The 21778-nt window shown below is 43.5% G+C and overlaps 27 non-coding genes across 27 annotated transcripts; all 27 read right to left on the bottom strand.

Annotated features, from left to right (window-relative positions):
- Positions 1-2078: 2078 nt before the first annotated feature.
- On the bottom strand, positions 2079-2165 carry trnay-gua. The gene is given in 2 exon segments: positions 2079-2114; positions 2129-2165. It is a non-coding gene; the product is annotated as a tRNA-Tyr (tRNA).
- Positions 2166-2756: 591 nt separating this feature from the next.
- Positions 2757-2843, bottom strand: trnay-gua. The gene is given in 2 exon segments: positions 2757-2792; positions 2807-2843. It is a non-coding gene; the product is annotated as a tRNA-Tyr (tRNA).
- Positions 2844-3434: 591 nt separating this feature from the next.
- trnay-gua lies at positions 3435-3521 on the bottom strand. Its single transcript is given in 2 exon segments — positions 3435-3470; positions 3485-3521. It is a non-coding gene; the product is annotated as a tRNA-Tyr (tRNA).
- Positions 3522-4112: 591 nt separating this feature from the next.
- Positions 4113-4199, bottom strand: trnay-gua. The gene is given in 2 exon segments: positions 4113-4148; positions 4163-4199. It is a non-coding gene; the product is annotated as a tRNA-Tyr (tRNA).
- Positions 4200-4790: 591 nt separating this feature from the next.
- On the bottom strand, positions 4791-4877 carry trnay-gua. Its single transcript is given in 2 exon segments — positions 4791-4826; positions 4841-4877. It is a non-coding gene; the product is annotated as a tRNA-Tyr (tRNA).
- A 308-nt stretch (positions 4878-5185) lies between these two features.
- On the bottom strand, positions 5186-5272 carry trnay-gua. The gene is given in 2 exon segments: positions 5186-5221; positions 5236-5272. It is a non-coding gene; the product is annotated as a tRNA-Tyr (tRNA).
- A 591-nt stretch (positions 5273-5863) lies between these two features.
- trnay-gua lies at positions 5864-5950 on the bottom strand. Its single transcript is given in 2 exon segments — positions 5864-5899; positions 5914-5950. It is a non-coding gene; the product is annotated as a tRNA-Tyr (tRNA).
- Positions 5951-6541: 591 nt separating this feature from the next.
- Positions 6542-6628, bottom strand: trnay-gua. The gene is given in 2 exon segments: positions 6542-6577; positions 6592-6628. It is a non-coding gene; the product is annotated as a tRNA-Tyr (tRNA).
- A 591-nt stretch (positions 6629-7219) lies between these two features.
- Positions 7220-7306, bottom strand: trnay-gua. Its single transcript is given in 2 exon segments — positions 7220-7255; positions 7270-7306. It is a non-coding gene; the product is annotated as a tRNA-Tyr (tRNA).
- A 591-nt stretch (positions 7307-7897) lies between these two features.
- Positions 7898-7984, bottom strand: trnay-gua. Its single transcript is given in 2 exon segments — positions 7898-7933; positions 7948-7984. It is a non-coding gene; the product is annotated as a tRNA-Tyr (tRNA).
- Positions 7985-8575: 591 nt separating this feature from the next.
- trnay-gua lies at positions 8576-8662 on the bottom strand. Its single transcript is given in 2 exon segments — positions 8576-8611; positions 8626-8662. It is a non-coding gene; the product is annotated as a tRNA-Tyr (tRNA).
- A 1074-nt stretch (positions 8663-9736) lies between these two features.
- On the bottom strand, positions 9737-9823 carry trnay-gua. The gene is given in 2 exon segments: positions 9737-9772; positions 9787-9823. It is a non-coding gene; the product is annotated as a tRNA-Tyr (tRNA).
- A 591-nt stretch (positions 9824-10414) lies between these two features.
- Positions 10415-10501, bottom strand: trnay-gua. The gene is given in 2 exon segments: positions 10415-10450; positions 10465-10501. It is a non-coding gene; the product is annotated as a tRNA-Tyr (tRNA).
- Positions 10502-11092: 591 nt separating this feature from the next.
- trnay-gua lies at positions 11093-11179 on the bottom strand. The gene is given in 2 exon segments: positions 11093-11128; positions 11143-11179. It is a non-coding gene; the product is annotated as a tRNA-Tyr (tRNA).
- A 591-nt stretch (positions 11180-11770) lies between these two features.
- Positions 11771-11857, bottom strand: trnay-gua. The gene is given in 2 exon segments: positions 11771-11806; positions 11821-11857. It is a non-coding gene; the product is annotated as a tRNA-Tyr (tRNA).
- A 591-nt stretch (positions 11858-12448) lies between these two features.
- On the bottom strand, positions 12449-12535 carry trnay-gua. The gene is given in 2 exon segments: positions 12449-12484; positions 12499-12535. It is a non-coding gene; the product is annotated as a tRNA-Tyr (tRNA).
- Positions 12536-13804: 1269 nt separating this feature from the next.
- On the bottom strand, positions 13805-13891 carry trnay-gua. Its single transcript is given in 2 exon segments — positions 13805-13840; positions 13855-13891. It is a non-coding gene; the product is annotated as a tRNA-Tyr (tRNA).
- Positions 13892-14177: 286 nt separating this feature from the next.
- On the bottom strand, positions 14178-14264 carry trnay-gua. Its single transcript is given in 2 exon segments — positions 14178-14213; positions 14228-14264. It is a non-coding gene; the product is annotated as a tRNA-Tyr (tRNA).
- A 589-nt stretch (positions 14265-14853) lies between these two features.
- trnay-gua lies at positions 14854-14940 on the bottom strand. Its single transcript is given in 2 exon segments — positions 14854-14889; positions 14904-14940. It is a non-coding gene; the product is annotated as a tRNA-Tyr (tRNA).
- A 964-nt stretch (positions 14941-15904) lies between these two features.
- Positions 15905-15991, bottom strand: trnay-gua. The gene is given in 2 exon segments: positions 15905-15940; positions 15955-15991. It is a non-coding gene; the product is annotated as a tRNA-Tyr (tRNA).
- Positions 15992-16581: 590 nt separating this feature from the next.
- Positions 16582-16668, bottom strand: trnay-gua. The gene is given in 2 exon segments: positions 16582-16617; positions 16632-16668. It is a non-coding gene; the product is annotated as a tRNA-Tyr (tRNA).
- Positions 16669-17760: 1092 nt separating this feature from the next.
- On the bottom strand, positions 17761-17847 carry trnay-gua. The gene is given in 2 exon segments: positions 17761-17796; positions 17811-17847. It is a non-coding gene; the product is annotated as a tRNA-Tyr (tRNA).
- A 591-nt stretch (positions 17848-18438) lies between these two features.
- Positions 18439-18525, bottom strand: trnay-gua. Its single transcript is given in 2 exon segments — positions 18439-18474; positions 18489-18525. It is a non-coding gene; the product is annotated as a tRNA-Tyr (tRNA).
- A 591-nt stretch (positions 18526-19116) lies between these two features.
- On the bottom strand, positions 19117-19203 carry trnay-gua. The gene is given in 2 exon segments: positions 19117-19152; positions 19167-19203. It is a non-coding gene; the product is annotated as a tRNA-Tyr (tRNA).
- A 591-nt stretch (positions 19204-19794) lies between these two features.
- trnay-gua lies at positions 19795-19881 on the bottom strand. Its single transcript is given in 2 exon segments — positions 19795-19830; positions 19845-19881. It is a non-coding gene; the product is annotated as a tRNA-Tyr (tRNA).
- Positions 19882-20472: 591 nt separating this feature from the next.
- Positions 20473-20559, bottom strand: trnay-gua. Its single transcript is given in 2 exon segments — positions 20473-20508; positions 20523-20559. It is a non-coding gene; the product is annotated as a tRNA-Tyr (tRNA).
- Positions 20560-21150: 591 nt separating this feature from the next.
- trnay-gua lies at positions 21151-21237 on the bottom strand. The gene is given in 2 exon segments: positions 21151-21186; positions 21201-21237. It is a non-coding gene; the product is annotated as a tRNA-Tyr (tRNA).
- Between the last annotated feature and the right edge of the window lie 541 nt (positions 21238-21778).

The following is a 21778-nucleotide window of genomic DNA, read 5'->3' as shown; positions in this document are numbered from 1 at the left end:
GAGCATGTAATGAGCATCATCACGCGCACAGTTAACTTTATCAGAGCCAAAGGTTTGAATCACCGCCAGTTCAAGGCATTTCTGACGGAGTTAGAAACGGAGCATGGTGATTTGCCTTATCACACAGAGGTGCGATGGCTAAGCCAGGGAAAGGTGCTTCAAAGATGTTTCGAGCTTCGTGAGGAGATTTGTCTGTTCTTGGACAGCAAAGGGAAAGACACAACACAACTCCGAGACGAAATGTTTCTGTGTGAAATGGCTTTTCTGTGTGACATTACGAGTCATCTGAATGCAATAAACTTGCAGCTGCAGGGTCGGGATCGTGTCATCTCTGATATGTACAGTACAGTGAAGGCATTTAAAACCAAACTGACTCTGTGGGAGACGCAGATGCGGAAAGAAAATTTGAGCCACTTTCCCAGCTGCCAGACCATGAAAGAGAAGCTCTCTACCAGTGCGTTCCCGAGCACACAGTTGGCTGATAAAATATGTATGCTTGCCGCTGACTTTCGACGCCGATTTGCTGACTTTGAAGCACAAAAAAGCAGGTTGGAACTGCTCGGTAACCCATTTGCTGTTGACGTGGAAAGCTCACCACCAAACCTCCAAATGGAGTTGATTGACCTCCAATGCAATGATGCACTGAGGGCAAAATATGCGGCAGTGGGTGCTGCGGAGTTCGCCCGTTTCCTCCCCGGCACAATGCCCCAGCTGCGCATCCAGGCTGCTCAAACGTTGTCTATGTTTGGCAGCACATACCTGTGTGAACAACTGTTTTCTTTGATGAACCTGAACAAAACATCACACAGAAGTCGACTTACTGCTGAACACCTCCACTCAATTCTGAGGATTTCTTCAGCTCAGAGCCTTACCCCGAACATTGATGAACTTGTGGAAAAGATGGGACACCACCAAGTATCACCCTCAACCTCAAACAAGTGAACATTACTGTGCAATCACATATTTAGAGTTTTTACTCAGTTCAAGTTTAAAAGTTAAAATTTAATATTTGTTTTCACTGCATGTTACTTCTCCTTAAACAAAGTGTTGTTTTTGATTAATAGATTTTTGCACTTTATTTTTTTGTATTTCAATCCAATTATATTTTAAAAATATTTCAGTTGAGTGGATGATAGAAAATTGCTATTATTGTTTTTTCTTTGAAGTAAATTTAGCCCACTTTTGCTAAAATAGAAAATATAGTCTACTGATGGTGCCTTGAATACCGGTTTCTTTCATTTAATGTTCATGTTATGGGGATATTTATATAAAGGAAATTTGTCTTTTGTGTCTGTTGAAAATTAAAGATTACTGACAGAGCCATAAGAAAATATTGCTTTATTTATCTGATCATATTGTAATATATTTGTTAGGTTTTCAGTAGGTTCAATTAGGTTCACTAGACTATATGCGTCATTTAAAAATTTTTCAATGAACATTCGAACAGTCCGGCCCTCGTCTTGTAGCTGATTTTTTTATTTGGCCCTCCGTCCATTTGACTTTGACACCCCTGACCTAGATGGTCAGAGGTTTGGCAGAAGCATATGTTCCCTTTAAGAAATTAATCTGCTGAGTTTGGTGGTTTCTTGGAGCTGCTAAGGATTGCCCCCAGGTCTTCGTACGTTCAACTAATGCTCTATTCCTCTGAGCTACATCCCCTTAGATTGCAAGTAGTTGCATTTGGAAAAAGACAAAAAGTGAGCCGAGGAATAAAATCGCTGTTTAGCCCCCTAGCTTGCAAAAAGTATTTTTCTCTCTCCCTGTTGGTCTAGTGGTTAGGATTCAGTTCTATTACCACCGCGGCCTGGGTTTGATTCCCGCTCAGGGAATGACTTGCTTTTGGGGAAACACTAGGCATATGTAAAAAACTTGGCACAACTGCAGAAAAAGTTATACTCTTCTGAGTCAGCGACCTAAGGACTGTTGCAATCTCGAGAACTCTCTGCTGCTCTACCAACATTCCTATCAAAGGTCAACAAGTGAAGATTTCTTCTCTCAGGGAAAGATATTTTTTTGTCAAGCACATGTCATGGTACACTGCTGTCAATAAGTTGGCGTAAGCCACAAGAAAAGTACAATCCTTCGAGCCGGATTTGAACCAGCGACCTAAGGATTACAGCAATTTCACCTACAGTCCTCCGCTCTACCAACTGAGCTATCGAAGGATAAAAAATGTAGTCAAACGCCATCACCTAGATGGTCAGAGGTTTGGCAGAAGCATATGTTCCCTTTAAGAAATTAATCTGCTGAGTTTGGTGGTTTCTTGGAGCTGCTAAGGATTGCCCCCAGGTCTTCGTACGTTCAACTAATGCTCTATTCCTCTGAGCTACATCCCCTTAGATTGCAAGTAGTTGCATTTGGGAATAGACAAAAAGTGAGCCGAGGAATAAAATCGCTGTTTAGCCCCCTAGCTTGCGAAATGTCTTTTTCTCTCTCCCTGTTGGTCTAGTGGTTAGGATTCGGTTCTTTTACCACCGCGGCCTGGGTTTGATTCCCGCTCAGGGAATGACTTGCTTTTGGGGAAACACTAGGCATAAGTCAAAAACTTGGCACAACTGCAGAAAAAGTTATACTCTTCTGAATCAGCGACCTAAGGACTGTTGCAATCTCGAGAACTCTCTGCTGCTCTACCAACATTCCTATCAAAGGTCAACAAGTGAAGATTTCTTCTCTCAGGGAAAGATATTTTTTTGTCAAGCACATGTCATGGTTCACTGCTGTCAAAAAGTTGTCGTAAGCCACAAGAAAAAGTACAATCCTTCGAGCCGGATTTGAACCAGCGACCTAAGGATTACAGCAATTTCACCTACAGTCCTCCGCTCTACCAACTGAGCTATCGAAGGATAAAAAATGTAGTCAAACGCCATCACCTAGATGGTCAGAGGTTTGGCAGCAGCATATGTTCCCTTTAAGAAATTAATCTGCTGAGTTTGGTGGTTTCTTGGAGCTGCTAAGGATTGCCCCCAGGTCTTCGTACGTTCAACTAATGCTCTATTCCTCTGAGCTACATCCCCTTAGATTGCAAGTAGTTGCATTTGGGAATAGATAAAAAGTGAGCCGAGGAATAAAATCGCTGTTTAGCCCCCTAGCTTGCGAAATTTATTTTTCTCTCTCCCTGTTGGTCTAGTGGTTAGGATTCGGTTCTTTTACCACCGCGGCCTGGGTTTGATTCCCGCTCAGGGAATGACTTGCTTTTGTGTAAACACTAGGCATAAGTCAAAAACTTGGAACAACTGCAGAATAAGTTATACTCTTCTGAGTCAGCGACATACGGACTGTTGCAATCTCGAGAACTCTCTGCTGCTCTACCAACATTCCTATCAAAGGTCAACAAGTGAAGATTTCTTCTCTCAGGGAAATATATTTTTTTGTCAAGCACATGTCATGGTACACTGCTGTCAAAAAGTTGGCGTAAGCCACAAGAAAAAGTACAATCCTTCGAGCCAGATTTGAACCAGCGACCTAAGGATTACAGCAATTTCACCTACAGTCCTCCGCTCTACCAACTGAGCTATCGAAGGTTAAAATATGTAGTCAAACGCCATCACCTAGATGGTCAGAGGTTTGGCAGCAGCATATGTTCCCTTTAAGAAATTAATCTGCTGAGTTTGGTGGTTTCTTGGAGCTGCTAAGGATTGCCCCCAGGTCTTCGTACGTTCAACTAATGCTCTATTCCTCTGAGCTACATCCCCTTAGATTGCAAGTAGTTGCATTTGGGAATAGATAAAAAGTGAGCCGAGGAATAAAATCGCTGTTTAGCCCCCTAGCTTGCAAAATGTATTTTTCAATCTCCCTGTTGGTCTAGTGGTTAGGATTCGGTTCTTTTACCACCGCTGCCTGGGTTTGATTCCCGCTCAGGGAATGACTTGCTTTAGGGGCAACACTAGGCATAAGTCAAAAACTTGGCACAACTGCAGAAAAAGTTATACTCTTCTGAGTCAGCGACCTAAGGACTGTTGCAATCTCGAGAACTCTCTGCTGCTCTACCAACATTCCTATCAAAGGTCAACAAATGAAGATTTCTTCTCTCAGGGAAAGATATTTTTTTGTCAAGCACATGTCATGGTTCACTGCTGTCAAAAAGTTGCCGTAAGCCACAAGAAAAAGTACAATCCTTCGAGCCAGATTTGAACCAGCGACCTAAGGATTACAGCAATTTCACCTACAGTCCTCCGCTCTACCAACTGAGCTATCGAAGGTTAAAATATGTAGTCAAACGCCATCACCTAGATGGTCAGAGGTTTGGCAGCAGCATATGTTCCCTTTAAGAAATTAATCTGCTGAGTTTGGTGGTTTCTTGGAGCTGCTAAGGATTGCCCCCAGGTCTTCGTACGTTCAACTAATGCTCTATTCCTCTGAGCTACATCCCCTTAGATTGCAAGTAGTTGCATTTGGGAATAGATAAAAAGTGAGCCGAGGAATAAAATCGCTGTTTAGCCCCCTAGCTTGCGAAATGTATTTTTCTCTCTCCCTGTTGGTCTAGTGGTTAGGATTCGGTTCTTTTACCACCGCGGCCTGGGTTTGATTCCCGCTCAGGGAATGACTTGCTTTTGGGGAAACACTAGGCATAAGTCAAAAACTTGGCACAACTGCAGAAAAAGTTATACTCTTCTGAATCAGCGACCTAAGGACTGTTGCAATCTCGAGAACTCTCTGCTGCTCTACCAACATTCCTATCAAAGGTCAACAAGTGAAGATTTCTTCTCTCAGGGAAAGATATTTTTTTGTCAAGCACATGTCATGGTACACTGCTGTCAAAAAGTTGGCGTAAGCCACAAGAAAAAGTACAATCCTTCGAGCCGGATTTGAACCAGCGACCTAAGGATTACAGCAATTTCACCTACAGTCCTCCGCTCTACCAACTGAGCTATCGTAGGATAAAAAATCTAGTCAAACGCCATCACCTAGATGGTCAGAGGTTTGGCAGAAGCATATGTTCCCTTTAAGAAATTAATCTGCTGAGTTTGGTGGTTTCTTGGAGCTGCTAAGCATTGCCCCCAGGTCTTCGTACGTTCAACTAATGCTCTAGTTGCAATCTCGAGAACTCTCTGCTGCTCTACCAACATTCCTATCAAAGGTCAACAAGTGAAGATTTCTTCTCTCAGGGAAAGATATTTTTTTGTCAAGCACATGTCATGGTACACTGCTGTCAAAAAGTTGGCGTAAGGCACAAGAAAAAGTACAATCCTTCGAGCCGGATTTGAACCAGCGACCTAAGGATTACAGCAATTTCACCTACAGTCCTCCGCTCTACCAACTGAGCTATCGAAGGATAAAAAATGTAGTCAAACGCCATCACCTAGATGGTCAGAGGTTTGGCAGAAGCATATGTTCCCTTTAAGAAATTAATCTGCTGAGTTTGGTGGTTTCTTGGAGCTGCTAAGGATTGCCCCCAGGTCTTCGTACGTTCAACTAATGCTCTAGTCCTCTGAGCTACATCCCCTTAGATTGCAAGTTGTTGCATTTGGGAATAGACAAAAAGTGAGCCGAGGAATAAAATCGCTGTTTAGCCCCCTAGCTTGCGAAATGTATTTTTCTCTCTCCCTGTTGGTCTAGTGGTAAGGATTCGGTTCTTTTACCACCGCGGCCTGGGTTTGATTCCCGCTCAGGGAATGACTTGCTTTTGGGGAAACACTAGGCATAAGTCAAAAACTTGGCACAACTGCAGAAAAAGTTATACTCTTCTGAATCAGCGACCTAAGGACTGTTGCAATCTCGAGAACTCTCTGCTGCTCTACCAACATTCCTATCAAAGGTCAACAAGTGAAGATTTCTTCTCTCAGGGAAATATATTTTTTTGTCAAGCACATGTCATGGTACACTGCTGTCAAAAAGTTGGCGTAAGCCACAAGAAAAAGTACAATCCTTCGAGCCGGATTTGAACCAGCGACCTAAGGATTACAGCAATTTCACCTACAGTCCTCCACTCTACCAACTGAGCTATCGAAGGATAAAAAATGTAGTCAAACGCCATCACCTAGATGGTCAGAGGTTTGGCAGAAGCATATGTTCCCTTTAAGAAATTAATCTGCTGAGTTTGGTGGTTTCTTGGAGCTGCTGAGGATTGCCCCCAGGTCTTCGTACGTTCAACTAATGCTCTAGTCCTCTGAGCTAAATCCCCTTAGATTGCAAGTAGTTGCATTTGGGAATAGACAAAAAGTGAGCCGAGGAATAAAATCGCTGTTTAGCCCCCTAGCTTGCGAAAAGTATTTTTCTCTCTCCCTATTGGTCTAGTGGTTAGGATTCGGTTCTTTTACCACCGCGGCCTGGGTTTGATTCCCGCTCAGGGAATGACTTGCTTTTGTGGAAACACTAGGCATAAGTCAAAAACTTGGCACAACTGCAGAAAAAGTTATACTCTTCTGAATCAGCGACCTAAGGACTGTTGCAATCTCGAGAACTCTCTGCTGCTCTACCAACATTCCTATCAAAGGTCAACAAGTGAAGATTTCTTCTCTCAGGGAAAGATATTTTTTTGTCAAGCACATGTCATGGTACACTGCTGTCAAAAAGTTGGCGTAAGGCACAAGAAAAAGTACAATCCTTCGAGCCGGATTTGAACCAGCGACCTAAGGATTACAGCAATTTCACCTACAGTCCTCCGCTCTACCAACTGAGCTATCGAAGGATAAAAAATGTAGTCAAACGCCATCACCTAGATGGTCAGAGGTTTGGCAGAAGCATATGTTCCCTTTAAGAAATTAATCTGCTGAGTTTGGTGGTTTCTTGGAGCTGCTAAGGATTGCCCCCAGGTCTTCGTACGTTCAACTAATGCTCTAGTCCTCTGAGCTACATCCCCTTAGATTGCAAGTTGTTGCATTTGGGAATAGACAAAAAGTGAGCCGAGGAATAAAATCGCTGTTTAGCCCCCTAGCTTGCGAAATGTATTTTTCTCTCTCCCTGTTGGTCTAGTGGTAAGGATTCGGTTCTTTTACCACCGCGGCCTGGGTTTGATTCCCGCTCAGGGAATGACTTGCTTTTGGGGAAACACTAGGCATAAGTCAAAAACTTGGCACAACTGCAGAAAAAGTTATACTCTTCTGAATCAGCGACCTAAGGACTGTTGCAATCTCGAGAACTCTCTGCTGCTCTACCAACATTCCTATCAAAGGTCAACAAGTGAAGATTTCTTCTCTCAGGGAAATATATTTTTTTGTCAAGCACATGTCATGGTACACTGCTGTCAAAAAGTTGGCGTAAGCCACAAGAAAAAGTACAATCCTTCGAGCCGGATTTGAACCAGCGACCTAAGGATTACAGCAATTTCACCTACAGTCCTCCACTCTACCAACTGAGCTATCGAAGGATAAAAAATGTAGTCAAACGCCATCACCTAGATGGTCAGAGGTTTGGCAGAAGCATATGTTCCCTTTAAGAAATTAATCTGCTGAGTTTGGTGGTTTCTTGGAGCTGCTGAGGATTGCCCCCAGGTCTTCGTACGTTCAACTAATGCTCTAGTCCTCTGAGCTAAATCCCCTTAGATTGCAAGTAGTTGCATTTGGGAATAGACAAAAAGTGAGCCGAGGAATAAAATCGCTGTTTAGCCCCCTAGCTTGCGAAAAGTATTTTTCTCTCTCCCTATTGGTCTAGTGGTTAGGATTCGGTTCTTTTACCACCGCGGCCTGGGTTTGATTCCCGCTCAGGGAATGACTTGCTTTTGTGGAAACACTAGGCATAAGTCAAAAACTTGGCACAACTGCAGAAAAAGTTATACTCTTCTGAATCAGCGACCTAAGGACTGTTGCAATCTCGAGAACTCTCTGCTGCTCTACCAACATTCCTATCAAAGGTCAACAAGTGAAGATTTCTTCTCTCAGGGAAAGATATTTTTTTGTCAAGCACATGTCATGGTACACTGCTGTCAAAAAGTTGGCGTAAGCCACAAGAAAAAGTACAATCCTTCGAGCCGGATTTGAACCAGCGACCTAAGGATTACAGCAATTTCACCTACAGTCCTCCGCTCTACCAACTGAGCTATCGAAGGATAAAAAATTTAGTAAAACGCCATCACCTAGATGGTCAGAGGTTTGGCAGAAGCATATGTTCCCTTTAAGAAATTAATCTGCTGAGTTTGGTGGTTTCTTGGAGCTGCTAAGGATTGCCCCCAGGTCTTCGTACGTTCAACTAATGCTCTAGTCCTCTGAGCTACATCCCCTTAGATTGCAAGTTGTTGCATTTGGGAATAGACAAAAAGTGAGCCGAGGAATAAAATCGCTGTTTAGCCCCCTAGCTTGCGAAATGTATTTTTCTCTCTCCCTGTTGGTCTAGTGGTAAGGATTCGGTTCTTTTACCACCGCGGCCTGGGTTTGATTCCCGCTCAGGGAATGACTTGCTTTTGGGTAAACACTAGGCATAAGTCAAAAACTTGGAACAACTGCAGAATAAGTTATACTCTTCTGAGTCAGCGACATACGGACTGTTGCAATCTCGAGAACTCTCTGCTGCTCTACCAACATTCCTATCAAAGGTCAACAAGTGAAGATTTCTTCTCTCAGGGAAATATATTTTTTTGTCAAGCACATGTCATGGTACACTGCTGTCAAAAAGTTGCCGTAAGCCACAAGAAAAAGTACAATCCTTCGAGTCGGATTTGAACCAGCGACCTATGGATTACAGCAATTTCACCTACAGTCCTCCGCTCTACCAACTGAGCTATCGAAGGATAAAAAATGTAGTCAAACGCCATCACCTAGATGGTCAGAGGTTTGGCAGAAGCATATGTTCCCTTTAAGAAATTAATCTGCTGAGTTTGGTGGTTTCTTGGAGCTGCTGAGGATTGCCCCCAGGTCTTCGTACGTTCAACTAATGCTCTAGTCCTCTGAGCTACATCCCCTTAGATTGCAAGTAGTTGCATTTGGGAATAGACAAAAAGTGAGCCGAGGAATAAAATCGCTGTTTAGCCCCCTAGCTTGCGAAAAGTATTTTTCTCTCTCCCTATTGGTCTAGTGGTTAGGATTCGGTTCTTTTACCACCGCGGCCTGGGTTTGATTCCCGCTCAGGGAATGACTTGCTTTTGTGGAAACACTAGGCATAAGTCAAAAACTTGGCACAACTGCAGAAAAAGTTATACTCTTCTGAATCAGCGACCTAAGGATTACAGCAATTTCACCTACAGTCCTCCGCTCTACCAACTGAGCTATCGAAGGATAAAAAATGTAGTCAAACGCCATCACCTAGATGGTCAGAGGTTTGGCAGAAGCATATGTTCCCTTTAAGAAATTAATCTGCTGAGTTTGGTGGTTTCTTGGAGCTGCTGAGGATTGCCCCCAGGTCTTCGTACGTTCAACTAATGCTCTAGTCCTCTGAGCTACATCCCCTTAGATTGCAAGTAGTTGCATTTGGGAATAGACAAAAAGTGAGCCGAGGAATAAAATCGCTGTTTAGCCCCCTAGCTTGCGAAAAGTATTTTTCTCTCTCCCTATTGGTCTAGTGGTTAGGATTCGGTTCTTTTACCACCGCGGCCTGGGTTTGATTCCCGCTCAGGGAATGACTTGCTTTTGTGGAAACACTAGGCATAAGTCAAAAACTTGGCACAACTGCAGAAAAAGTTATACTCTTCTGAATCAGCGACCTAAGGACTGTTGCAATCTCGAGAACTCTCTGCTGCTCTACCAACATTCCTATCAAAGGTCAACAAGTGAAGATTTCTTCTCTCAGGGAAAGATATTTTTTGTCAAGCACATGTCATGGTACACTGCTGTCAAAAAGTTGGCGTAAGCCACAAGAAAAAGTACAATCCTTCGAGCCGGATTTGAACCAGCGACCTAAGGATTACAGCAATGACACCTACAGTCCTCCGCTCTACCAACTGAGCTATCGAAGGTTAAAATATGTAGTCAAACACCATCACCTAGATGGTCAGAGGTTTGGCAGCAGCATATGTTCCCTTTAAGAAATTAATCTGCTGAGTTTGGTGGTTTCTTGGAGCTGCTAAGGATTGCCCCCAGGTCTTCGTACGTTCAACTAATGCTCTATTCCTCTGAGCTACATCCCCTTAGATTGCAAGTAGTTGCATTTGGGAATAGATAAAAAGTGAGCCGAGGAATAAAATCGCTGTTTAGCCCCCTAGCTTGCAAAATGTATTTTTCAATCTCCCTGTTGGTCTAGTGGTTAGGATTCGGTTCTTTTACCACCGCTGCCTGGGTTTGATTCCCGCTCAGGGAATGACTTGCTTTTGGGGAAACACTAGGCATAAGTCAAAAACTTGGCACAACTGCAGAAAAAGTTATACTCTTCTGAGTCAGCGACCTAAGGACTGTTGCAATCTCGAGAACTCTCTGCTGCTCTACCAACATTCCTATCAAAGGTCAACAAGTGAAGATTTCTTCTCTCAGGGAAAGATATTTTTTTGTCAAGCACATGTCATGGTTCACTGCTGTCAAAAAGTTGCCGTAAGGCACAAGAAAAAGTACAATCCTTCGAGCCGGATTTGAACAAGCGACCTAAGGATTACAGCAATTTCACCTACAGTCCTCCGCTCTACCAACTGAGCTATCAAAGGATAAAAAATGTAGTCAAACACCATCACCTAGATGGTCAGAGGTTTGGCAGAAGCATATGTTCCCTTTAAGAAATTAATCTGCTGAGTTTGGTGGTTTCTTGGAGCTGCTGAGGATTGCCCCCAGGTCTTCGTACGTTCAACTAATGCTCTATTCCTCTGAGCTACATCCCCTTAGATTGCAAGTAGTTGCATTTGGGAATAGACAAAAAGTGAGCCGAGGAATAAAATCGCTGTTTAGCCCCCTAGCTTGCGAAATGTATTTTTCTCTCTCCCTGTTGGTCTAGTGGTAAGGATTCGGTTCTTTTACCACCGCGGCCTGGGTTTGATTCCCGCTCAGGGAATGTCTTGCTTTTGGGTAAACACTAGGCATAAGTCAAAAACTTGGAACAACTGCAGAATAAGTTATACTCTTCTGAGTCAGCGACATACGGACTGTTGCAATCTCGAGAACTCTCTGCTGCTCTACCAACATTCCTATCAAAGGTCAACAAGTGAAGATTTCTTCTCTCAGGGAAATATATTTTTTTGTCAAGCACATGTCATGGTACACTGCTGTCAAAAAGTTGCCGTAAGCCACAAGAAAAAGTACAATCCTTCGAGCCGGATTTGAACCAGCGACCTAAGGATTACAGCAATTTCACCTACAGTCCTCCGCTCTACCAACTGAGCTATCGAAGGATAAAAAATGTAGTCAAACGCCATCACCTAGATGGTCAGAGGTTTGGCAGAAGCATATGTTCCCTTTAAGAAATTAATCTGCTGAGTTTGGTGGTTTCTTGGAGCTGCTGAGGATTGCCCCCAGGTCTTCGTACGTTCAACTAATGCTCTATTCCTCTGAGCTACATCCCCTTAGATTGCAAGTAGTTGCATTTGGGAATAGATAAAAAGTGAGCCGAGGAATAAAATCGCTGTTTAGCCCCCTAGCTTGCAAAATGTATTTTTCAATCTCCCTGTTGGTCTAGTGGTTAGGATTCGGTTCTTTTACCACCGCTGCCTGGGTTTGATTCCCGCTCAGGGAATGACTTGCTTTTGGGGAAACACTAGGCATAAGTCAAAAACTTGGCACAACTGCAGAAAAAGTTATACTCTTCTGAGTCAGCGACCTAAGGACTGTTGCAATCTCGAGAACTCTCTGCTGCTCTACCAACATTCCTATCAAAGGTCAACAAGTGAAGATTTCTTCTCTCAGGGAAAGATATTTTTTTGTCAAGCACATGTCATGGTTCACTGCTGTCAAAAAGTTGCCGTAAGGCACAAGAAAAAGTACAATCCTTCGAGCCGGATTTGAACAAGCGACCTAAGGATTACAGCAATTTCACCTACAGTCCTCCGCTCTACCAACTGAGCTATCAAAGGATAAAAAATGTAGTCAAACACCATCACCTAGATGGTCAGAGGTTTGGCAGAAGCATATGTTCCCTTTAAGAAATTAATCTGCTGAGTTTGGTGGTTTCTTGGAGCTGCTGAGGATTGCCCCCAGGTCTTCGTACGTTCAACTAATGCTCTATTCCTCTGAGCTACATCCCCTTAGATTGCAAGTAGTTGCATTTGGGAATAGACAAAAAGTGAGCCGAGGAATAAAATCGCTGTTTAGCCCCCTAGCTTGCGAAATGTATTTTTCTCTCTCCCTGTTGGTCTAGTGGTAAGGATTCGGTTCTTTTACCACCGCGGCCTGGGTTTGATTCCCGCTCAGGGAATGTCTTGCTTTTGGGTAAACACTAGGCATAAGTCAAAAACTTGGAACAACTGCAGAATAAGTTATACTCTTCTGAGTCAGCGACATACGGACTGTTGCAATCTCGAGAACTCTCTGCTGCTCTACCAACATTCCTATCAAAGGTCAACAAGTGAAGATTTCTTCTCTCAGGGAAATATATTTTTTTGTCAAGCACATGTCATGGTACACTGCTGTCAAAAAGTTGCCGTAAGCCACAAGAAAAAGTACAATCCTTCGAGCCGGATTTGAACCAGCGACCTAAGGATTACAGCAATTTCACCTACAGTCCTCCGCTCTACCAACTGAGCTATCGAAGGATAAAAAATGTAGTCAAACGCCATCACCTAGATGGTCAGAGGTTTGGCAGAAGCATATGTTCCCTTTAAGAAATTAATCTGCTGAGTTTGGTGGTTTCTTGGAGCTGCTGAGGATTGCCCCCAGGTCTTCGTACGTTCAACTAATGCTCTATTCCTCTGAGCTACATCCCCTTAGATTGCAAGTAGTTGCATTTGGGAATAGACAAAAAGTGAGCCGAGGAATAAAATAGCTGTTTAGCCCCCTAGTTTGCGAAATGTATTTTTCTCTCTCCCTGTTGGTCTAGTGGTTAGGATTCGGTTCTTTTACCACCGCGGCCTGGGTTTGATTCCCGCTCAGGGAATGACTTGCTTTTGGGGAAACACTAGGCATAAGTCAAAAACTTGGCACAACTGCAGAAAAAGTTATACTCTTCTGAATCAGCGACCAAAGGACTGTTGCAATCTCGAGAACTCTCTGCTGCTCTACCAACATTCCTATCAAAGGTCAACAAGTGAAGATTTCTTCTCTCAGATTAAGATATTTTTTTGTCAAGCACATGTCATGGTACACTGCTGTCAAAAAGTTGGCGTAAGGCACAAGAAAAAGTACAATCCTTCGAGACGGATTTGAACAAGCGACCTAAGGATTACAGCAATTTCACCTACAGTCCTCCGCTCTACCAACTGAGCTATCAAAGGATAAAAAATGTAGTCAAACGCCATCACCTAGATGGTCAGAGGTTTGTCAGAAGCATATGTTCCCTTTCAGAAATTAATCTGCTGAGTTTGGTGGTTTCTTGGAGCTGCTAAGGATTGCCCCCAGGTCTTCGTACGTTCAACTAATGCTCTATTCCTCTGAGCTACATCCCCTTAGATTGCAAGTAGTTGCATTTGGGAATAGACAAAAAGTGAGCCGAGGAATAAAATCGCTGTTTAGCCCCCTAGCTTGCGAAATGTATTTTTCTCTCTCCCTGTTGGTCTAGTGGTTAGGATTCGGTTCTTTTACCACCGCGGCCTGGGTTTGATTCCCGCTCAGGGAATGACTTGCTTTTGGGGAAACACTAGGCATAAGTCAAAAACTTGGAACAACTGCAGAAAAAGTTATACTCTTCTGAATCAGCGACCTAAGGACTGTTGCAATCTCGAGAACTCTCTGCTGCTCTACCAACATTCCTATCAAAGGTCAACAAGTGAAGATTTCTTCTCTCAGGGAAAGATATTTTTTTGTCAAGCACATGTCATGGTTCACTGCTGTCAAAAAGTTGCCGTAAGCCACAAGAAAAAGTACAATCCTTCGAGCCGGATTTGAACCAGCGACCTAAGGATTACAGCAATTTCACCTACAGTCCTCCACTCTACCAACTGAGCTATCGAAGGTTAAAATATGTAGTCAAACGCCATCACCTAGATGGTCAGAGGTTTGGCAGCAGCATATGTTCCCTTTAAGAAATTAATCTGCTGAGTTTGGTGGTTTCTTGGAGCTGCTAAGGATTGCCCCCAGGTCTTCGTACGTTCAACTAATGCTCTATTCCTCTGAGCTACATCCCCTTAGATTGCAAGTAGTTGCATTTGGGAATAGATAAAAAGTGAGCCGAGGAATAAAATCGCTGTTTAGCCCCCACTGCTGTCAAAAAGTTGGCGTAAGCCACAAGAAAAAGTACAATCCTTCGAGCCAGATTTGAACCAGCGACCTAAGGATTACAGCAATTTCACCTACAGTCCTCCGCTCTACCAACTGAGCTATCGAAGGTTAAAATATGTAGTCAAACACCATCACCTAGATGGTCAGAGGTTTGGCAGCAGCATATGTTCCCTTTAAGAAATTAATCTGCTGAGTTTGGTGGTTTCTTGGAGCTGCTAAGGATTGCCCCCAGGTCTTCGTACGTTCAACTAATGCTCTATTCCTCTGAGCTACATCCCCTTAGATTGCAAGTAGTTGCATTTGGGAATAGATAAAAAGTGAGCCGAGGAATAAAATCGCTGTTTAGCCCCCTAGCTTGCAAAATGTATTTTTCAATCTCCCTGTTGGTCTAGTGGTTAGGATTCGGTTCTTTTACCACCGCTGCCTGGGTTTGATTCCCGCTCAGGGAATGACTTGCTTTTGGGGAAACACTAGGCATAAGTCAAAAACTTGGCACAACTGCAGAATAAGTTATACTCTTCTGAGTCAGCGACATACGGACTGTTGCAATCTCGAGAACTCTCTGCTGCTCTACCAACATTCCTATCAAAGGTCAACAAGTGAAGATTTCTTCTCTCAGGGAAATATATTTTTTTGTCAAGCACGTCATGGTACACTGCTGTCAAAAAGTTGCCGTAAGCCACAAGAAAAAGTACAATCCTTCGAGGCGGATTTGAACCAGCGACCTAAGGATTACAGCAATTTCACCTACAGTCCTCCGCTCTACCAACTGAGCTATCGAAGGATAAAAAATGTAGTCAAACGCCATCACCTAGATGGTCAGAGGTTTGGCAGAAGCATATGTTCCCTTTAAGAAATTAATCTGCTGAGTTTGGTGGTTTCTTGGAGCTGCTGAGGATTGCCCCCAGGTCTTCGTACGTTCAACTAATGCTCTAGTCCTCTGAGCTACATCCCCTTAGATTGCAAGTAGTTGCATTTGGGAATAGACAAAAAGTGAGCCGAGGAATAAAATCGCTGTTTAGCCCCCTAGTTTGCGAAATGTATTTTTCTCTCTCCCTGTTGGTCTAGTGGTTAGGATTCGGTTCTTTTACCACCGCGGCCTGGGTTTGATTCCCGCTCAGGGAATGACTTGCTTTTGGGGAAACACTAGGCATAAGTCAAAAACTTGGCACAACTGCAGAAAAAGTTATACTCTTCTGAATCAGCGACCAAAGGACTGTTGCAATCTCGAGAACTCTCTGCTGCTCTACCAACATTCCTATCAAAGGTCAACAAGTGAAGATTTCTTCTCTCAGATTAAGATATTTTTTTGTCAAGCACATGTCATGGTACACTGCTGTCAAAAAGTTGGCGTAAGGCACAAGAAAAAGTACAATCCTTCGAGACGGATTTGAACAAGCGACCTAAGGATTACAGCAATTTCACCTACAGTCCTCCGCTCTACCAACTGAGCTATCAAAGGATAAAAAATGTAGTCAAACGCCATCACCTAGATGGTCAGAGGTTTGTCAGAAGCATATGTTCCCTTTCAGAAATTAATCTGCTGAGTTTGGTGGTTTCTTGGAGCTGCTAAGGATTGCCCCCAGGTCTTCGTACGTTCAACTAATGCTCTATTCCTCTGAGCTACATCCCCTTAGATTGCAAGTAGTTGCATTTGGGAATAGACAAAAAGTGAGCCGAGGAATAAAATCGCTGTTTAGCCCCCACTGCTGTCAAAAAGTTGGCGTAAGCCACAAGAAAAAGTACAATCCTTCGAGCCAGATTTGAACCAGCGACCTAAGGATTACAGCAATTTCACCTACAGTCCTCCGCTCTACCAACTGAGCTATCAAAGGTTAAAATATGTAGTCAAACGCCATCACCTAGATGGTCAGAGGTTTGGCAGCAGCATATGTTCCCTTTAAGAAATTAATCTGCTGAGTTTGGTGGTTTCTTGGAGCTGCTAAGGATTGCCCCCAGGTCTTCGTACGTTCAACTAATGCTCTATTCCTCTGAGCTACATCCCCTTAGATTGCAAGTAGTTGCATTTGGGAATAGACAAAAAGTGAGCCGAGGAATAAAATCGCTGTTTAGCCCCCTAGCTTGCGAAATGTATTTTTCTCTCTCCCTGTTGGTCTAGTGGTTAGGATTCGGTTCTTTTACCACCGCTGCCTGGGTTTGATTCCCGCTCAGGGAATGACTTGCTTTTGGGGAAACACTAGGCATAAGTCAAAAACTTGGCACAACTGCAGAAAAAGTTATACTCTTCTGAATCAGCGACCTAAGGACTGTTGCAATCTCGAGAACTCTCTGCTGCTCTACCAACATTCCTATCAAAGGTCAACAAGTGAAGATTTCTTCTCTCAGGGAAAGATATTTTTTGTCAAGCACATGTCATGGTTCACTGCTGTCAAAAAGTTGCCGTAAGCCACAAGAAAAAGTACAATCCTTCGAGCCGGATTTGAACCAGCAACCTAAGGATTACAGCAATTTCACCTACAGTCCTCCGCTCTACCAACTGAGCTATCTAAGGATAAAGAATGTAGTCAAACGCCATCACCTAGATGGTCAGAGGTTTGTCAGAAGCATATGTTCCCTTTCAGAAATTAATCTGCTGAGTTTGGTGGTTTCTTGGAGCTGCTAAGGATTGCCCCCAGGTCTTCGTACGTTCAACTAATGCTCTATTCCTCTGAGCTACATCCCCTTAGATTGCAAGTAGTTGCATTTGGGAATAGACAAAAAGTGAGCCGAGGAATAAAATCGCTGTTTAGCCCCCTAGCTTGCGAAATGTATTTTTCTCTCTCCCTGTTGGTCTAGTGGTTAGGATTCGGTTCTTTTACCACCGCGGCCTGGGTTTGATTCCCGCTCAGGGAATGACTTGCTTTTGGGGAAACACTAGGCATAAGTCAAAAACTTGGAACAACTGCAGAAAAAGTTATACTCTTCTGAATCAGCGACCTAAGGACTGTTGCAATCTCGAGAACTCTCTGCTGCTCTACCAACATTCCTATCAAAGGTCAACAAGTGAAGATTTCTTCTCTCAGGGAAAGATATTTTTTTGTCAAGCACATGTCATGGTTCACTGCTGTCAAAAAGTTGCCGTAAGCCACAAGAAAAAGTACAATCCTTCGAGCCGGATTTGAACCAGCGACCTAAGGATTACAGCAATTTCACCTACAGTCCTATTCCTCTGAGCTACATCCCCTTAGATTGCAAGTAGTTGCATTTGGGAATAGACAAAAAGTGAGCCGAGGAATAAAATCGCTGTTTAGCCCCCTAGCTTGCGAAATGTATTTTTCTCTCTCCCTGTTGGTCTAGTGGTAAGGATTCGGTTCTTTTACCACCGCGGCCTGGGTTTGATTCCCGCTCAGGGAATGACTTGCTTTTGGGGAAACACTAGGCATAAGTCAAAAACTTGGAACAACTGCAGAAAAAGTTAGACTCTTCTGAGTCAGCGACATAAGGACTGTTGCAATCTCGAGAACTCTCTGCTGCTCTACCAACATTCCTATCAAAGGTCAACAAGTGAAGATTTCTTCTCTCAGGGAAAGATATTTTTTTGTCAAGCACATGTCATGGTTCACTGCTGTCAAAAAGTTGCCGTTAGCCACAAGAAAAAGTACAATCCTTCGAGCCGGATTTGAACCAGCGACCTAAGGATTACAGCAATTTCACCTACAGTCCTCCGCTCTACCAACTGAGCTATCGAAGGATAAAAAATGTAGTCAAACGCCATCACCTAGATGGTCAGAGGTTTGGCAGAAGCATATGTTCCCTTTAAGAAATTCATCTGCTGAGTTTGGTGGTTTCTTGGAGCTGCTAAGGATTGCCCCCAGGTCTTCGTACGTTCAACTAATGCTCTATTCCTCTGAGCTACATCCCCTTAGATTGCAAGTAGTTGCATTTGGGAATAGACAAAAAGTGAGCCGAGGAATAAAATCGCTGTTTAGCCCCCTAGCTTGCGAAATGTATTTTTCTCTCTCCCTGTTGGTCTAGTGGTTAGGATTCGGTTCTTTTACCACCGCGGCCTGGGTTTGATTCCCGCTCAGGGAATGACTTGCTTTTGGGTAAACACTAGGCATAAGTCAAAAACTTGGAACAACTGCAGAATAAGTTATACTCTTCTGAGTCAGCGACATACGGACTGTTGCAATCTCGAGAACTCTCTGCTGCTCTACCAACATTCCTATCAAAGGTCAACAAGTGAAGATTTCTTCTCTCAGGGAAAGATATTTTTTTGTCAAGCACATGTCATGGTTCACTGCTGTCAAAAAGTTGCCGTAAGCCACAAGAAAAAGTACAATCCTTCGAGCCGGATTTGAACCAGCGACCTAAGGATTACAGCAATTTCACCTACAGTCCTCCGCTCTACCAACTGAGCTATCGAAGGATAAAAAATGTAGTCAAACGCCATCACCTAGATGGTCAGAGGTTTGGCAGAAGCATATGTTCCCTTTAAGAAATTAATCTGCTGAGTTTGGTGGTTTCTTGGAGCTGCTAAGGATTGCCCCCAGGTCTTCGTACGTTCAACTAATGCTCTATTCCTCTGAGCTACATCCCCTTAGATTGCAAGTAGTTGCATTTGGGAATAGACAAAAAGTGAGCCGAGGAATAAAATCGCTGTTTAGCCCCCTAGCTTGCGAAATGTATTTTTCTCTCTCCCTGTTGGTCTAGTGGTTAGGATTCGGTTCTTTTACCACCGCGGCCTGGGTTTGATTCCCGCTCAGGGAATGACTTGCTTTTGGGGAAACACTAGGCATAAGTCAAAAACTTGGCACAACTGCAGAAAAAGTTATACTCTTCTGAGTCAGCGACATAAGGACAGTTGCAATCTCGAGAACTCTCTGCTGCTCTACCAACATTCCTATCAAAGGTCAACAAGTGAAGATTTCTTCTCGCAGGGAAATATATTTTTTTGTCAAGCACATGTCATGGTACACTGCTGTCAAAAAGTTGGCGTAAGCCACAAGAAAAAGTACAATCCTTCGAGCCGGATTTGAACCAGCAACCTAAGGATTGCAGCAATTTCACCTACAGTCCTCCGCTCTACCAACTGAGCTATCGAAGGTTAAAATATGTAGTCAAACGCCATCACCTAGATGGTCAGAGGTTTGGCAGAAGCATATGTTCCCTTTAAGAAATTAATCTGCTGAGTTTGGTGGTTTCTTGGAGCTGCTAAGGATTGCCCCCAGGTCTTCGTACGTTCAACTAATGCTCTATTCCTCTGAGCTACATCCCCTTAGATTGCAAGTAGTTGCATTTGGGAATAGACAAAAAGTGAGCCGAGGAATAAAATCGCTGTTTAGCCCCCTAGCTTGCGAAATGTATTTTTCTCTCTCCCTGTTGGTCTAGTGGTTAGGATTCGGTTCTTTTACCACCGCGGCCTGGGTTTGATTCCCGCTCAGGGAATGACTTGCTTTTGGGGAAACACTAGGCATAAGTCAAAAACTTGGCACAACTGCAGAAAAAGTTATACTCTTCTGAGTCAGCGACATAAGGACAGTTGCAATCTCGAGAACTCTCTGCTGCTCTACCAACATTCCTATCAAAGGTCAACAAGTGAAGATTTCTTCTCGCAGGGAAATATATTTTTTTGTCAAGCACATGTCATGGTACACTGCTGTCAAAAAGTTGGCGTAAGCCACAAGAAAAAGTACAATCCTTCGAGCCGGATTTGAACCAGCGACCTAAGGATTGCAGCAATTTCACCTACAGTCCTCCGCTCTACCAACTGAGCTATCGAAGGTTAAAATATGTAGTCAAACGCCATCACCTAGATGGTCAGAGGTTTGGCAGAAGCATATGTTCCCTTTAAGAAATTAATCTGCTGAGTTTGGTGGTTTCTTGGAGCTGCTAAGGATTGCCCCCAGGTCTTCGTACGTTCAACTAATGCTCTATTCCTCTGAGCTACATCCCCTTAGATTGCAAGTAGTTGCATTTGGGAATAGACAAAAAGTGAGCCGAGGAATAAAATCGCTGTTTAGCCCCCTAGCTTGCGAAATGTATTTTTCTCTCTCCCTGTTGGTCTAGTGGTTAGGATTCGGTTCTTTTACCACCGCGGCCTGGGTTTGATTCCCGCTCAGGGAATGACTTGCTTTTGGGGAAACACTAGGCATAAGTCAAAAACTTGGCACAACTGCAGAAAAAGTTATACTCTTCTGAGTCAGCGACATAAGGACAGTTGCAATCTCGAGAACTCTCTGCTGCTCTACCAACATTCCTATCAAAGGTCAACAAGTGAAGATTTCTTCTCGCAGGGAAATATATTTTTTTGTCAAGCACATGTCATGGTACACTGCTGTCAAAAAGTTGGCGTAAGCCACAAGAAAAAGTACAATCCTTCGAGCCGGATTTGAACCAGCGACCTAAGGATTGCAGCAATTTCACCTACAGTCCTCCGCTCTACCAACTGAGCTATCGAAGGTTAAAATATGTAGTCAAACGCCATCACCTAGATGGTCAGAGGTTTGGCAGAAGCATATGTTCCCTTTAAGAAATTAATCTGCTGAGTTTGGTGGTTTCTTGGAGCTGCTAAGGATTGCCCCCAGGTCTTCGTACGTTCAACTAATGCTCTATTCCTCTGAGCTACATCCCCTTAGATTGCAAGTAGTTGCATTTGGGAATAGACAAAAAGTGAGCCGAGGAATAAAATCGCTGTTTAGCCCCCTAGCTTGCGAAATGTATTTTTCTCTCTCCCTGTTGGTCTAGTGGTTAGGATTCGGTTCTTTTACCACCGCGGCCTGGGTTTGATTCCCGCTCAGGGAATGACTTGCTTTTGGGGAAACACTAGGCATAAGTCAAAAACTTGGCACAACTGCAGAAAAAGTTATACTCTTCTGAGTCAGCGACATAAGGACAGTTGCAATCTCGAGAACTCTCTGCTGCTCTACCAACATTCCTATCAAAGGTCAACAAGTGAAGATTTCTTCTCGCAGGGAAATACATTTTTTTGTCAAGCACATGTCATGGTACACTGCTGTCAAAAAGTTGGCGTAAGCCACAAGAAAAAGTACAATCCTTCGAGCCGGATTTGAACCAGCGACCTAAGGATTGCAGCAATTTCACCTACAGTCCTCCGCTCTACCAACTGAGCTATCGAAGGTTAAAATATGTAGTCAAACGCCATCACCTAGATGGTCAGAGGTTTGGCAGAAGCATATGTTCCCTTTAAGAAATTAATCTGCTGAGTTTGGTGGTTTCTTGGAGCTGCTAAGGATTGCCCCCAGGTCTTCGTACGTTCAACTAATGCTCTATTCCTCTGAGCTACATCCCCTTAGATTGCAAGTAGTTGCATTTGGGAATAGATAAAAAGTGAGCCGAGGAATAAAATCGCTGTTTAGCCCCCTAGCTTGCGAAATGTATTTTTCTCTCTCCCTGTTGGTCTAGTGGTAAGGATTCGGTTCTTTTACCACCGCGGCCTGGGTTTGATTCCCGCTCAGGGAATGACTTGCTTTTGGGGAAACACTAGGCATAAGTCAAAAACTTGGCACAACTGCAGAAAAAGTTAGACTCTTCTGAGTCAGCGACATAAGGACAGTTGCAATCTCGAGAACTCTCTGCTGCTCTACCAACATTCCTATCAAAGGTCAACAAGTGAAGATTTCTTCTCTCAGGGAAATATATTTTTTTGTCAAGCACATGTC

The sequence above is a fragment of the Oncorhynchus mykiss genome, chromosome 21, assembly GCF_013265735.2.
Source record: "Oncorhynchus mykiss isolate Arlee chromosome 21, USDA_OmykA_1.1, whole genome shotgun sequence".
Lineage (NCBI taxonomy): Eukaryota > Metazoa > Chordata > Actinopteri > Salmoniformes > Salmonidae > Oncorhynchus > Oncorhynchus mykiss.
The sequence above is the reverse complement of the archived record's forward strand: the minus strand, read 5'-3'. Positions and strand labels throughout refer to the sequence as shown.